This window comes from Oreochromis niloticus, linkage group LG12 (genome assembly GCF_001858045.2).
Source record: "Oreochromis niloticus isolate F11D_XX linkage group LG12, O_niloticus_UMD_NMBU, whole genome shotgun sequence".
NCBI lineage: Eukaryota > Metazoa > Chordata > Actinopteri > Cichliformes > Cichlidae > Oreochromis > Oreochromis niloticus.
In genome coordinates, this window is record NC_031977.2 from 37,278,587 (window position 1) to 37,295,239 (window position 16,653).

The window sequence follows — 16,653 nt, forward strand, 5'->3', positions numbered from 1 at the left end:
AAAATTAATTTATTTTTTAAATTTTTTTTCCCCGTTCGCCCCTGCGGGCGGTCTATCCTTCAAGCTCGGGTCCTCTACCAGAGGCCTGGGAGCTTGAGGGTCCTGCGCAGTATCTTAGCTGTTCCCAGGACTGCACTCTTCTGGACAGAGATCTCCGATATTGTTCCCGGGATCTGCTGGAGCCGCTCGCCTAGCTTGGGAGTCACCGCACCTAGTGCTCCGATTACCACGGGGACCACCGTTACCTTCACCCTCCACATCCTCTCGAGCTCTTCTCTGAGCCCTTGGTATTTCTCCAGCTTCTCGTGTTCCTTCTTCCTGATGTTGCTGTCATTCGGGACCGCTACATCGATCACTACAGCCGTCTTCTTCTGTTTGTCTACCACCACTATGTCCAGTTGGTTAGTCATCACCATTTTGTCCGTCTGTATCTGGAAGTCCCACAGGATCTTACCTGGGTCATTCTCCACCACCCTTGGGGGCATCTCCCATTTTGACCTCGGGACTTCCAGGTTATACTCGGCACAGATGTTCCTGTATACTATGCCGGAACATCAGTGTTTTCAATTTTAACATCTGAGTAAACATCTACGGTTCATCTTTGCTTCTTATATATTTGTTCATTAAAAAGTACGTCAGAAACAAGAAACAAAAATTAACAAAAAAAATAAAACATGCAAGCAGCTGTAAAATACCAGAATGTAACACACAACATCAAACATGAACAAGGACCAATAACACAATTCAAGGAATCCCATATGGTAAAAAAATAAATTTTTCCTGGCCAAAATATATTTCAAATATATGGTAAATATATGTTGGATTTGTGATGCTCAAAAAAAAAAATCCATCCATCCATCCATTCACTTCCGCTTTCCTTTTCAGGGTCGCGGGGGGCGCTGGAGCCTATCCCAGCTGTCATAGGGCGAGAGGCGGGGTACACCCTGGACAGGTCGCCAGTCTGTCGCAGGGCCAACACACAGGGACAGACAACCATTCACACTCACATTCACACCTAGTGACAATTTCGATTATCCAATTAACCTATCCCCACAAGCTGCATGTCTTTGGACGGTGGGAGGAAGCCGGAGTACCCGGAGGGAACCCACGCAAACACGGGGAGAACATGCAAACTCCACACAGAAAGACCCCGGCCTGATGGTGGAATTGAACTCAGGACCTTCTTGCTGTGCGGCAACAGTGCTAACCACCGTGCCACCGTGCTGCTCAAAAAAATATATTTTTGAAATTGAAAATATATTTGTTTCAAACCAAAATACATTTCAAAAGATATTTTAGGGTGAAGAAAATACATTTCCAACTTTACAGTAGAATATATCAAAGTATCCTTTATTTAAAATGTATTTAGTGCAATAATGATGATAATGATAATAATAATAATAATAATGATAATAATAATAATAATAATAATAATAAAAGTAACAACATGTTTTATGTACATCTGCAAAAAAACAGTTGGTTTCAAACAAAACAGAGGTTTAGCAAGAATTAGGTTGTTTATTCATTTGCTTACAGTATTTCACATTACACAATATCTCACTATAATGTAGCGTTCACTTGACTTTGAAATTATCTGTCAGTGATACAGTAAACAAGATACAACTGCTATGTACACTTTAGTTTTTGACAATATATACAATATAGTACTTAAAGGAACACACTCCACTTTTTTGGAAATAGGCTCATTCTCCATCTCCCTCAGAGCTAAAAGTGCAGCGTCTTCTTTCTAGATCCGTACGTTAACAGGGCTCTGGAGCGTGATCTTACGGGATGGGGTGTGGCCAGAATTTTTGGTCGAGGCGCCATATTAGCAGGCCAAACAAATGCTTGCAAATTAGAACAAACATCTTAATGACGGATTTTGCAGAACTAACTTATATTTATAGAGTTGCTAATTATTTGGCATTATTGCAGGCAAACCAGTCTATGAAGTGGATGAAACAAATCCTGACTGGGTTCCAACGCTGCACATGGGGCTCTACGAAATCCCTGCTTCAAACTACATGCTACATACCACCATGCCAATCAGATTACTTCTTCCATATGAGGGTGAAGAGTAGGGATGGGTATCGAAAACCGGTTCTTGTTGAGAACCGGTTCCCACTGTTTCAATTCCTTGGAATCGTTTGCCATTTTTGCAAACGATTCCCTTATCGATTCCAGTCGCCCCGAATGACGTCACCACGTTGCGGAGCGTCGGAGGGTACCTGGCAGGAAACACGGCGCCTAAGCGGCTCAAACGCTTAAAAGTTTGTTTATACTTTACGAGAACGAATGACAACAGGGCAACTTGCAATACTTGCAAAGTAGATATTTCATTAAGGGAGGAAACACTACGAATATGCAAAAGCATTCGCTCACAAAACCGCTCCGGACTCGTGAATCTCAACCCAGCAGCAGCAGCGGTAACGTTTGCACGTCATCTCCCGTTAATGCGGCAGGTAAATAATCAACTAACAGTGCATATTATGTTAGCGCGATCTGCCTTATTACAAAACCTGCCATTACTGTGCATTTAGGTGACCATGATGAGACAGACAGACAGAGTCTGGCTGGCGCTCGCTGGCAGTTGTCGCTGCAGTCTACCGGTAGCGTCTCTTTTCAGGCCCGAATGTCACCGAGCAGTGACTAGTTTGTGGTCAAAACCTTGCAGCCATTTGCCACAGCAGATGGTAAGTGAATGTGTTTAATTGTAGGCAGGGACATTACTGGATATTCTTGTGTAATTGCTACAGAATAATTTATGTTATACTTTGTTATTGCTACAGAAGAATATTTATTTTATTATTTTACGTTTATAATTTTCCCCGGGGACCCTGTGACACCCCATTGAAGAGCCGTAGGCTGGATCTCTTAAGATCTCACTGTTGGGTTTGTAAGGCCATGTTACTCCTAAATTTCTATCTTGTTGAAAGAGAAGATATAAAACAGTTCTAAGCTAATTGACCTTAGTGTTCTCCTTTTTAAAAACAAGAATCGATAAGAGAATCGATAAAGAATCGAATCGTTAAACAGAATCGAAAATGGAATCGGAATCGTTAAAATCTTATCAATACCCATCCCTAGTGAAGAGGTGACCCTCCTGGATAAGATGGTGAAGATTTGCTGCGTTTTGGTGAACATGTGCCCCAGTGTGGTAGTAAAACCAGGGAAAAACGCTCTTGTTAACTAGTCTTAAAAGTCTTGTGCTGTATATGTAGTCATAAGTTTTCAAAAGAGACAGTAAATTACAGAATGCTAGTAGTGGGTGATATTATTTAAATGCTGTCGTAATTTTATGTGAACATTTTGTCATTTGTAAACTATACATGACATTGATTCTACATTGTTACTGGTGTGATGTTCTACAAAGTGGTTTTAATTAAAAAAAGGCAAACATTTGTTTGTTTCTTTATTCAACTTTTGAACAGTGTTACTTAGTAAGTACATATTCAGTAAATGCAAATTATTTACATGGCCCCCTAAATACAACATTATGGGCCATTCAGAACAGAACTATGCTTGGAGAAATATTTTCCCATCAGTTGAGACGACTCCTCCACAGGAGCAGGTGGAATTTTTCTTCTTTTACTTGTCATTACAGATGGTCTGTTTATGTTTTGATTGAGAGCCTTTTTTGGGCAGCTGAAGAGGAGAAGTCTATCTTATGGCCAACCACTAACTGTATTCTTGGTCATATTACCCAGCAAAACCCAGTATGTAGGTTCATCTGTAACAGTCCTTGTGCCACAGATCCGCACTGTTGCTTCTACTTTAAACAGAAGAGCAGCGACATGGCTGCAGGTCTCCGCGACTCCGGCCATACAGGTGCAGTGGGCGGTTTCAACCTTCCCTGTGATGCTCACAGTGACCCATGGCTGCAATGCTGGTTCATTCAGTCTTTGAGAGTGCAGCACCTGAAACACACAAAGACAAAGTTCATTTAAAGACAAGAACTTTAATGAGCCAAGGCCGATAAATGTGTTTTATCTACTTTCAAATCCATTTATCATAAATGTAACAAATAAAGTGTTTTTATGTATCCATCTATACAACGCTGCATGTTATATTCTAAATCTGCCTGTTTCTTTTTAGAAACCTATCAGCAAAAAATGAACCTAAAGTATGTAATGCAAGGATGTAATCACTTTCAAGATGGAGAAAGCATAAAGTTCGACTTTAAGTGACAATTATGAATCACTTAACATGATATGGAGATTCTGCAGGTCATTAATGTATAAAACTAAAACAGAATGTATTTTTAGTGACACAGGACACAAACAAGGAAGCAAGATGTGTAATTAGGATTATTTAGAATAAATATGAATTAATTAGTGCAATTTTATGTTATCCCTCTAACAGAGCCTCCACATGTTCTCACTGTATTTTCCCCCTCATGAATGAATTTGTGCTGCACTAATCTGAATGTTCGGGGGGAAATCAAACACATTTTACTCGCAGTACTCGAGCTGACTTACCTTTGTTTGAATGACGGCGTACTCACAACGTGGAGGCTTAAAAATAGCCAAATCTTGTACCCAGTCCTTGGTGAATTGGATGTGCGCCTCCAGAGATTTATAATTGCGAAACTGGTGCGCCGTGTATGCGCTGACTCCACAGACAAGGTACGAGAATAGATTTGGATGTACTGGTTTGGTCTTCAGGATTTCTACTCCACGGCCGTATTTCATACGGGTCCACATTTCCAATGCACACTATATTTTTGCAAGTACACTGTAAAATGTAATTCTAGATGTTTGTTATTGTAACATATTATTCTATATCAGTTTGACGATAGATGACTGAAGTTGTTGTTATAACATAGAATTACAAGTTAAAAACGTCCCAATTACACCAAAAAAAGCTAACTTGAAAACTCATGTCCAGCTAAATCAGCAACTTATGTGAACTTGACAATGTGGGTAAGTTGAGCACAGCAGGATTCAAAACTGCCTCACGTGACTGCTACCGAGGTGCATCATGGGGAATTGGCGGTTAACGACATGCTCACTTTACTTGGACGTTTTCTAATCGTCTTCTTTGGAATATGCTTTCAAGGTGAGTAACATTGGTTATAACTATAAGGAAAGAGAGCTACAAAAGTTGGAACATGTTTTGAATTTATGGCATGATGTGTGTTTTTCTCTTTTACCGAAATGTTTGCTTTAGCTAATGTAACTTTAGCCGACAAGGTCCAGCTTGTGTGTCATGACCAAACTTGACCTAATAAACTGACATATGGCCTTTTTTATGGATTTAATGTGGCACTGACCAAATCACAAGTATTGTGCCGCTAGCTTTAAGGTTGTGCACTCAACCACTGTTGCGATATTAGCAAGCTAACTCAGCTAATTAATAAAGCTTATTTCATATTGTCTCTGTACTTGTAAATTTCTTTCAAGTTCACAGGCTGTTGCATTTTGGTGGAAGTTCATTTTGGCAATATTTCCAATAACTGGCTGGGTTCAAAAAGAACTTTTTGGCAGGACTCCGATGCTTGTTGTCATCTGTTTACCCCTATGTAATCACTTAAGTTGTTATTAACTGCTGCATGCTAAGCTGTGAGAGTGCGCTGAGGACTGAGACAAAATATGGTCTACAAACCAGCATTATATTAGTTTTTATCAGATAGTCCTCCAGTGTGTTTATTTTTTGCATTAATTATATTGTGCAGTTATTTGTTACCCTGAAATGCTTTATGCTTAACAACAGCTCACTATTTTGACTTATTTTTGAACTCTTGTGACTAGTATGACTAGATTGTGTGAGTTTCCATACTAAAAGAGCTGTAGTGATAAAATAATTGGCATCAGAGACACTGATTTTTGGCATGGTATACTGCAGAAGTTTTTTTTTTTTTGCATAATTTACCTTTTAATTAAACTGCATTCCCTGTATTGTAACAAAACTAACATTGTTTATATGTCAGAAAATTAGCAAACATGAATAAATGGCGAAAACAATATAATTATAACATATATTTTTAATTTACTTATTTTAGGTCTGTGAAGCCAAACTTGATGCTGGGGATTTATTTTTGTCAGTGCCTGGGGGCTTTTGCCCCCTGGTAGGGTCTCCCATGGGAAATTGGTCCTGGGTGAGGGACCAGACAAAGTGCGATTCAGAAGACCCTTATGAAGAGAACATTGAGGGAACAGTTTACCCTGCCCGGGATAGGGTTACCGGGGCCCCGCCCTGGAGCCAGGCCAGGGGAGGGTGCCCGAGGGCGAGCGTCTGGTGGCCGGGCCTTAGTCCATGGGGCCCGGCCGGGCACAGCCCGAAGAGGAGACATGGGCCCATCCTCTCGCAGGCCCACCACCCGCAGGAGGCGCCATAGGGGTCGGGTGCATTGTGTGCCGGGCGGCGGCCAGGAGCGGAGGCCCTGGCGGACCGATCCCCGGCTTCCAAGACTGGCAATAGGGACATGGAATGTCACCTCTCTGGTGGGGAAGGAGCCTGAGTTAGTGTGTGAGGTTGAGAGGTACCGGCTAGATATAGTCGGGCTCACCTCTACGCATGGCCTGGGCTCTGGAACCAGTCTCCTGGAGAGGGGCTGGACTCTGTCTCAGTCTGGAGTTGCCCCTGGTGAGAGGCGGCGGGCTGGGGTGGGTATTTTAATATCCCCCGGCTTGCCGCCAGTACGTTGGGGTTTTTCCCGGTGGATGAGAGGGTTTGTTCGCTGCGCCTTAGGGTCGGGGAATGGGTCCTGACTGTCATCTGCGCTTATGCGCCGAGTGGCAGTTCAGAGTACCCAGCCTTCTTAGAGTCTCTGGGGGGGGGGGGTTCTGGAAGGTGCCCCACCTGGAGACTCTGTTGTCCTGGTGGGAGACTTCAATGCTCACGTGGGTAACAACAGCGAGACCTGGAGGGGCGTGATTGGGAGGAATGGCCTCCCTGATCTGAACCCGAGCGGTGTTTTGTTATTGGACTTCTGTGCAAATCACAGTTTGGCCATAACGAACACCTTGTTCGAACATAAGAGTGTCCATAAGTGCACGTGGCACCAGGACGCTCTAGGCCGCAGGTCGATGATCGATTTTGTAATCGTATCACCAGACCTGCGACCATATGTTCTGGACACTCGGGTAAAGAGAGGGGCTGAGCTGTCAACTGATCACCACCTGGTGGTGAGTTGGATCAGGTGGCGGGGGAGGACGCTGGACAGACCCGGTGCACCTAAACGCGTAGTGAGGGTGTGCTGGGAACGTCTAGCAGAGGCCCCAGTCCGCGAGATCTTCAACGCACACCTCCGGCAGAGCTTCAACAGCATTCCGAGGGAGACTGGGGACATTGAGTCCGAATGGACCATGTTCAGCGTCTCCATCGCCGAAGCTGCTGCATTGAGCTGCGGCCGCAAGGTGGTTGGTGCCTGCCGTGGTGGTAATCCCCAAACCAAATGGTGGACACCAGAGGTGAAGGGAGCCACCAGGCTGAAGAAGGAATCCTATAGGGCTTGGTTAGCCTGTGGGACTCCGGAGGCAGCCGACAGGTATCGACAGGCCAAGCGGGATGTGGCTCGGGCAGTGGCTGAAGCAAAAACTCGGGTGTGGGAGGAGTTCGGAGAGGCCATGGAAAAAGACTTTCGGACTGCCTCGAAGAGATTCTGGCAAACCGTCAGGCGTCTCAGGAGGGGAAAGCGGTGCTCTACCTGCACTGTGTATAGTGCTGGCGGAGCGCTGCTGACGTCGACTGAGAAAATTGTCAGGCGGTGGAAGGGATACTTCGAGGACCTCCTTAATCCCACTGACACCTCTTCCGAGGAGGAAGCAGAGTCTGGGGATGAGGGGAATGACCCGCCAATTTCCGGGGGCGAGGTCACTGAGGCAGTTAAACAACTCCTTGGTGGCAAAGCCCCTGGTGTTGATGAGGTCCGCCCCGAGTTCCTGAAGGCTCTGGACGTTGTAGGGCTGTCCTGGTTGACACGCCTCTACAATGTTGCGTGGAGATCAGGGGCAGTACCCCTGGACTGGCAGACCGGGGTGGTGGTCCCCATCTTTAAGAAGGGAGACCGGAGGGTGTGTTCCAACTACAGGGGATCACACTCCTCAGCCTCCCTGGGAAAGTCTATGCCAGGGTGCTGGAAAGGAGAGTTCGTCCGTTAGTCGAACCTCGGATACAGGAGGAACAATCCGGTTTTCGTCCTGGTCGCGGAACACTGGACCAGCTCTTTATCCTCTCAAGGATACTTGAGGGTGCATGGGAGTTTGCCCAACCAGTCTACATGTGTTTTGTGGACTTGGAGAAGGCATTCGACCGTGTCCCTCGGGGTGTCCTGTGGGAGGTGTTGCGGGAGTATGGGGTGTCTGGCCCATTGCTACGGGCCATTCGATCCCTATACAACCGTTGCAAGAGTTTGGTTCGCATTGCCGGCAATAAGTCGGACTTGTTTCCGGTGGGTGATGGGCTCCGCCAGGGCTGCCCTTTGTCACCGGTTCTGTTCATAATTTTTATGGACAGGATTTCTAGGCGCAGCCAAGTGGCGGAGGGCTTTCACTTCGGTGGCCTCAGAATCTCATCTCTGCTTTTTGCGGATGATGTGGTTCTGTTGGCTTCATCGGGTGAGGGCCTCCAGCTTGCACTGGAACGGTTCGCAGCCGAGTGTGAAGCAGCGGGAATGAGGATCAGCACCTCCAAATCTGAGGCCATGGTTCTCAGCCGGAAAAGGGTGGAGTGCCCACTCCGGGTCGGGGATGAGTTCCTGCCCCAAGTGGAGGAGTTCAAGTATCTCGGGGTCTTGTTCGTGAGTGATGGGAGAAGGGAGCCGGAGATCGACAGACGGATTGGTGCTGCAGCTGCAGTGATGCGGACGCTGCACTGGTCCGTCGTGGTGAAGAGGGAGCTGAGTGTAAAAGCGAAGCTCTCAATTTACCGGTCGATCTACGTCCCTACCCTCACCTACGGCCACGAGCTGTGGGTAGTGACCGAAAGAACGAGATCGCGGATACAAGCGGCAGAAATGAGCTTCCTCCGAAGGGTGGCTGGCCTCTCCCTTAGAGATAGGGTGAGAGGTTCGGCCATCCGAGAGGGGCTCAGAGTAGAGCCGCTGCTCCTCCACATCGAAAGGAGCCAGTTGAGGTGGTTCGGGCATCTGACAAGGATGCCTCCTGGGCGCCTCCTGGGTGAGGTGTTCCGGGCATGTCCCACCGGGAGGAGGCCCCGGGGCAGACCCAGGACACGCTGGAGAGATTATATCTCTCGGCTGGCCTGGGAACGCCTTGGTGTTCCCCCGGATAAGCTGGAGGTGGCGGCTGGGGAGAGGGAGGTCTGGGCTTCTCTGCTTAGGCTGCTGCCCCCGCGACCCGGTCTCGGATAAGCGGATGAAGATGGATGGATGGATGGATGGAGTCAAATGGTAAGTTACAATTTGTGCATTTTGTCATACTGGAAACACCACAGATTATATTGTAACTTAATAGCTCTGTAGAACAAATGATATAAAGATTGTAGTGTCAGGGTACTTCTTAAGAAGTAATATGGCACTATTGATGATCACATGCAGGTGGCATAAACTAAATATTCAGACGTGCTACCAACAAATGATTCATTAACAAAAGCAATGGAGCAGACTGTTTAGGTTCTTGTGGTTGTAATAACATCCATAACTGCAAGTTTGTCATTAATTTATTTTCACAGGTCTAGATGATCACATCTGACTTTGTCATTAAAATGAGGTGGACTTGCAAACTTTGCACTTTTGGGGGGTAAATTGCTGTCCACTACATATACACAGAATCTGCACAGTATTTCAGATCTAAAAAGGGAGCATGTAATGGACTTGCTGGTGTTAAGGGTCCGAAATTGAGGACGAGAGTAAAACAATGATGGTCCAGAAGAGCTTGATCAAAACAATTAATTTTAATGAATACACGCAGCGTGGGGAGATGTACACTGGAAAACATCAGTTGTAAATCCCCGTCCAAAAATACACTTCAGATTGCTTTTATAACATCAGGGTATTATAACGCCCCCTCTTGCGTTTACAAGCACATAATTTGCATCTTAAGAACATTGTTTGCCTCTTTTACAGACAATGATCAATTCTAAGAGATAAATGCAGACACAGAAGTTCCCCTTTCTGGCATCCTCTTCCGAATATGGTGATGATCTCAGGCCTTTGAGGTCCCCATGGACTTGTCCTCCTTCCGTCACCTGTTGTCAAGTAAACTCTAGTGCAATATGTTGCTGAATACACTGAGGCCTTTGCTCAGCTACTATTTTACTGTAACCATATACTCAGCATATAAGCTTTTAAGATTATAGATTTAACTCAACGATTTGAAGTGGTTATAACTGCACCTGTAATAAACATGTTAATATGTGATTATGATAACACCTGTAATACATATAATAACATAATGCCAACAACTTCAATAAATGCTTTGATGAAATGATAATTAATGCAATGATAAAGATGATGGTTATGTAAAATAATCCCTGTAATTCTACACTGGCTTTAATGTAAAAAGCCTGTTGTGTAACTTTAATGAGGCAGTTGGACTAAAACAGTATTGCTCATCAAGGTAAACATCTGAGGAATAAGGAAATTGTTACTTGTCCTTTTACTCAGTGTTCTTTTAATCGCACGTTTACTAAAGTTTTACATCACATAAGTCATTTTCACAATCATTCTACTTTAAAAGATTTCAAGACAGAGCTTATTGTTCTCTGAACTTCCTTGTTTGCTGAACGGCAGGTAAAGTGCATCTTTTTGTTTGTTTGCTTTTGTGTGTTTGTGTTTTCTCTAATGCGCCTCAGATGACGGTTTGCTTAAATTTGGGTCTCAAAGCATTTTTTATTAAATTCTGCCTGTACTCTCCACCCCTCTTCTTCTATTGCTCAGGTTGAAGCAGAATTTGCCCGTCTTACATCTGTTGACCTGAAAGGGTTCTTTTTTGCTGTGCTTGACCATTATGGAGAGGTTCATGGAGCTGTAGAAAATCAAGAGCGGCATAGGAGGGCTAACTAGGCTCATAAAATGCTTCAATGATGATGTAAGTGTTCAACTGCGAAATCTAATCCTTTGTTTAAGTTTTAGGTTATCCAGTTCAACTGATGAACTCATTGAAAGAAAGCTGATAAGTAAAGTCTGTCATCATATTTCACAACCGGACATTTAGTGTGGTAACTTTTACAGAATCTGTGTATATTGGTGGTAGGTTGGATATCATATTCTACTTGAATGTCCTGATAAGCCTGATTCAAAATCTCCAATGATAATCATATATTGATGGAATTATGTAGCAAAAAGCTGTGAATTTGGAGCTGTCTACATGCTTCATAAACACTGTTTAAAAAATGTTTTGGTTTTGTTTTTGACTTCTTTGACCAGAGCCCTACACAAAGGAAGAGGACAGAGGACCTCATTTTCTAAAGGAAGATCCCTCACACACTTTCAAGACTGTGAAGGTTAGCATTGTTTCTTTTAGTAAATTTAATAATGACAGCACCACAGTGGATTTCAAATTAAACATGTGGCATCTATGAAACAATAGATGCCACATGATAACATGTGTACTTTTTCCTCACCAAATGTATTATTACAAGATCTTTGACACTGGATTTGGTCTGGGTTTCAGAGAAACTAACTGGCAAGCTAGCATTGATATTATTAGTGTCTTGTGTTTATTCATGTCTTCACCAGGGTCTTTGACATTTCGCTGCTGTACTGTTCACTACAGCTTTATGTTTGATTTCTCACATTGTATATTGTAATGGCAGAGATATTAAGATATTTAAGGGGTTGCAGTGGCTGCTACAGCTGTGGGGGGCAATACTTTGGTGAAATGTCCTGGACCCTGGAAAAGAGACTGTGTAGACTGGGTAAGCAATTAAAGGTTACTGGCCGAGAGTCATTGGGCAGCCGGGTAAAGGTGGATGTTGATATTCAGTGCCAATTATGCAACCTGTTCAGCCATGTCTATATGCTCTTTTTTCATGCTGTTAATATAGGGGAAAAAATAAACTTTAATCAATAAACTGATTAAAGAAGCATTGTCTATGCAGCCATAATCTGATCCTGTAGTGTAGCGGCAGTTTGCACATTTCATGTATTCTCAGCCACATTTGGTTTAGAGCACAGCCAATATTTAGCATAAGTAGATTTAAATTCACACACACTGATGATGGCAAGCTACATTGTAGCCACAGCCGCCCTGGGGCGCACTGACAGAGGCGAGGCTGCCGGACACTGGCACCACCGGGCCCTCTGACCACCACCAGTAGGCAACAGGTGAAGTGTCTTGCCCAAGGACAACGACTGAAACTGTCAGAACCGGGGCTCGAACCAGCAACCTTCCAATTATAAGACGAACTGTCAACTCTTGAGTCACGATTCAGTCATCCACCCATGTGTGTGAATGACTGAATGTGTAAAGCACTTTGGAGTCCTTGGGGGACTAGTAAAGCGCTATACAAATACAGGCCATTTACCATTTAAATTGAAAATTTTGTTTGAATTCTGCAATTGAAGACATGCTCAGTTATTTATGAACATGGTCTTTGTTTAAAGCAAGAAATGGATTTGTAACATGGGGGTGCATATCTCATTCTGAAAAAACTTTAACAACTAATAAGTGTTACCCAAAGCCAATCACCATCATCCAAAGCATCAGTATGGCTCTTCTTTGGAAAGACATGAATTCTTAAGCACAAGGGATATTGTGTAATTGTAATTGTGTAATTTTATTTTATTTTTTTTGTCTTTGAACCCTTTTATAGCCGACAGGTATTGAAGACACGTTTTCTAAGAGGATGAAAGTTGGCATTGTGATGGTGAAAGAAGAAGACATCATCGATGTGTTGGTTGTCCTTGAGGCGGCAGTAATCCTGTCTAATCTGAGGGATGTCTCAAGTGCCATTTCCATGCTGATGGGCCTTCTTTTTGCCCTTAACATAGACTATCCAAAGGAACTTAAGGACATCTTTGAAGTCATTCAGAACATCCTAATGAACATTGGTGGAAGGCAGTGCATCTCACTAGTGCATGGTCTAAGAAACAGACTCTTGCAGAAAGCCATGCACAACTGTAATTGTATGCTCAGAGCATACAGTTGCCTCAGTGTTAAGGACAATTTTAATTTTACTGTTTGTTTTTTTTATCCTTGCAAGTTCTCATTCTCACTTTTGCATGTCACTAAATGACTACACTTTACATTCCAGATTAGACAATTACTCATTTGTTCATGGTTTAAGAAACTTATGTGAACAACAATATAATGGTGGACTCTGCAGATGCTTATCTCATGCAAGTCAGTAGTTTTTCCTTTGTTTTGCAATTGAGCAGATTCAAACTGATGTTTCTGAAATATCCATATTATCAAATGTTTCAGAAGCATGCACTCATTTTCAGAGATATTGGTTCTGTGGAATTTGTTGCAATTGTAAACGAAGACAAACACAAGAGTTTGATGTCTTAGTTGTTATAAACTGATCTTTACTGTCACTTATCAAAGGTTTTGTACTATTTTAATATTTCACGTTTTATGCTAACAGGTGTGACTGAGCACAATGAAGTTTAAAAATTTTGCAAATGTAAAGAATAACTTTTCTAAAATAGCAAGTGTCCCGTTGATACATTACATTAATGCAGACTTTATGTTGTTACTTCACAAGAATCACTACTGCTCCTAGAGTATTGGTCAGAATTTAATCTTCACCCAAACTGGGCTCAAGACCAAGTTCAAATTTATTGTTTCACAGGGAGCAGCCTTTGAGTTTTGATGGATTGTGAGCCTGATGAGCTACGTCACTGATTTTTCTGTTTCTCAGATGACTAAGATGGCACAATAAATGGTGAATGTTGGGTGCTCATGAGTAATTGTCTTGTCATGTTCTTAAAACAAACTTTCTGCCTGAAATGATCAGATAGACTTTAATGGAATCTGTGGGGTTTTATTTTTTTCTGTAAACAACAGAAAATTAATTTAAAGGAATGTAGATATTTAAACCTGAGATCTAAGATAAACCTAACAGGTAGTTTTGCTGAAATGGATGTTAGAAAGCTAAAAAAACAAAAAAAAACTTAAGATGTTCAATACACATTTTTCTTTACATCCAGTCAATCAACTCTGATAATTAAAATGAAACTGATTTACAAGTTCACTCAGCTACCTTAAGGAGCTCAGTTAATTAATAAACTTAAATCATCTTAGCTAACAGATTATGTTAGTTAAGCTAAAATAGATTCCTAAGTTAAAAGAACTACTAAAGTATTTGAATTAACTAAAAAACCCAAGTCAACTGAACTAGGACAAGAGTTTAAACAATAGATTATTTTAATTTAGCTGAAAGGGTTTTCCCAAGTAAAAATGACAATTAAAGGAGTTGAACTGACTAACAAATCTCAGCCAACTAAACTAAGACGAAAGTTTAGACATGTGATTTTTCATCAACATAACAAGTTACAAGAACAAACTCTGTTTCTTGACTTAACTTAAAATTTTAAGGCAGCCCTGTACCTGATATTTTTAAGTTGAAACAAGTTATATTTTACAGTGTGCTGTCCCTTTGCACCTGGACACAATCTGTCTCTAGACTGTCCTTTTTCTTTTGAGCTACGTTTCAGAATGGTTCGTAGCACTCTTGTTTTGATTCGTGGCCTGCCAATATGGTGCTGCGCTCCCACAATGCATTGCGGCGTTACATCAACTCCAAAGCCCTTTGCGTGCAGGAGAGTATGCGCATGCGCATTGCCATGGTGATTTTAAAAATAAAGATAAAAGGAAAAGTAATTAATAAAAAGTAAATATTCCCACAAATGTGCAATGAACGTGCAAAAACTCTGTTTATTAGTTGTTGCTGTTTCTTTCTCTTTTCTTTTTTTTAAAAATAACCGATGTCTCTGAGGCGCGAATTCCGACAGTGAGAGGAACGGCCGGATACAGGAGACGGGAAGAAACAAGCCGATTATGTTCGCGTTAATTAAGTGGTTGGAAGATGTAAAATTCTCAATTCTGCCAACTGAACATATACGAGATTTTAATGAGGAATAATAAGCCGGCATGGAGGAAACGGACCTTTATTTGGTGGACTGGCGACAAGAAGCCACAAGGCGGGTGGCCAGTCTACGAAGCCTCCATCATCAAGCTAGCAGGTGCCTTTTCTCAAATATATTATTACTTCATTCTCGTTTATTTGGGACGGAAGCATAGAGCTGCCACCCAGCCAAAAGAGAAATATAAGTATATCACGTTATAACGTGAAAAGTTTATTGTTCTAACAATATACTATCATGTTTATACAATATACTTTTTACGTTTGAACAATATAATATCACGTTATTACAATATACATAATTATCACGTTCGTACAAGCATAATGTTAGAACAGTAAACTTTTGACGTTATAACGTGATATAGCTCTATTTTTTCAATTCAATTCAGTTTTATTTATATAGCGCCAAATCACAACAAAAGTCGCCTCAAGGCGCTTTATATTGTACAGTAGATAGCACAATAATAAATACAGAGAAAAACCCAACAATCATATGACCCCCTATGAGCAAGCACTTTGGCGACAGTGGGAAGGAAAAACTCCCTTTTAACAGGAAGAAACCTCCGGCAGAACCAGGCTCAGGGAGGGGCGGGGCCATCTGCCATGACTGGTTGGGGTGAGAGAAGGAAAACAGGATAAAGACATGCTGTGGAAGAGAGACAGAGATTAATAACAGATATGATTCGATGCAGAGAGGTCTGTTAACACATAGTGAGTGAGAAAGGTGACTGGAAAGGAAAAACTCAATGCATCATGGGAATCCCCGGCAGCCTACACCTATTGCAGCATAACTAAGGGAGGATTCAGGGTCACCTGGTCCAGCCCTAACTATATGCTTTAGCAAAAAGGAAAGTTTGAAGCCTAATCTTGAAAGTAGAGATAGTGTCTGTCTCCTGAATCCAAACTGGAAGCTGGTTCCACAGAAGAGGGGCCTGAAAACTGAAGGCTCTGCCTCCCATTCTACTTTTAAATACTCTAGGAACAACAAGTAAGCCTGCAGTGTGAGAGCGAAGTGCTCTAATAGGGTGATATGGTACTACAAGGTCATTAAGATAAGATGGGGCCTGATTATTTAAGACCTTGTATGTGAGGAGCAGGATTTTGAATTCAATTCTGGATTTAACAGGAAGCCAATGAAGGGAAGCCAAAACAGGAGAAATCTGCTCTCTCTTTCTAGTCCCTGTCAGGACTCTTGCTGCAGCATTTTGGATCAGCTGAAGGCTTTTCAGCAAGTTTTTAGGACATCCTGATAATAAAGAATTACAGTAGTCCAGCCTGGAAGTAATAAATGCATGAACTAGTTTTTCAGCGTCACTCTGAGACAGGATATTTCTAACTTTAGAGATGTTGCACAAATGGAAGAAAGCAGTCTTACATATTTGTTTAATATGTGCATTGAAGGACATGTCCTGGTCAAAAATGACTCCAAGGTTCCTCACAGTGTTACTGGAGGCCAAGGTAATGCCATCCAGAGTAAGAATCTGCTTAGATACCATATTTCTAAGATTTTCAGGGCCGAGTACAATAACCTCAGTTTGATCTGAATTAAGAAGCAGAAAGTTAGCGGCCATCCAGGTCTTTATGTCTTTAAGACATTCCTGCAGTTTAACTAATTGGTGTGTGTTACCTGGCTTCATGGACAGATAGAGCTGCGTGTCATCT